Source organism: Artemia sp. Qi Xiang Cuo, unplaced genomic scaffold (genome assembly GCF_049724085.1).
Source record: "Artemia sp. Qi Xiang Cuo unplaced genomic scaffold, ASM4972408v1 HiC_scaffold_3308, whole genome shotgun sequence".
Classification (NCBI taxonomy): domain Eukaryota; kingdom Metazoa; phylum Arthropoda; class Branchiopoda; order Anostraca; family Artemiidae; genus Artemia; species Artemia sp. Qi Xiang Cuo.
The window spans coordinates 60,814-61,038 of record NW_028300700.1 but is presented as its reverse complement, the minus strand read 5'-3'; positions in this window follow the sequence as shown (position 1 = coordinate 61,038).

Genomic DNA, 225 nt, shown 5'->3' with positions numbered 1-225 from the left:
TTTTAAAAATTATGCTTTTGGTTCAACAGATTGTTTTAAAAAAAGAAAAAAAGGAATCTTTTACTGATATTTTTTTGTTATGTTTTTAAAATCTAATCTTTTATTTAAGCAAACTGTGTTTAACAAAAAAAAAACAATGGAATCATTTAATGATATTCAGTTGTTGTGATTTTAAAAGTTATGCTTTTGTTTCAGTCAATCGTGTATCTCCCCCAAAAAAATACT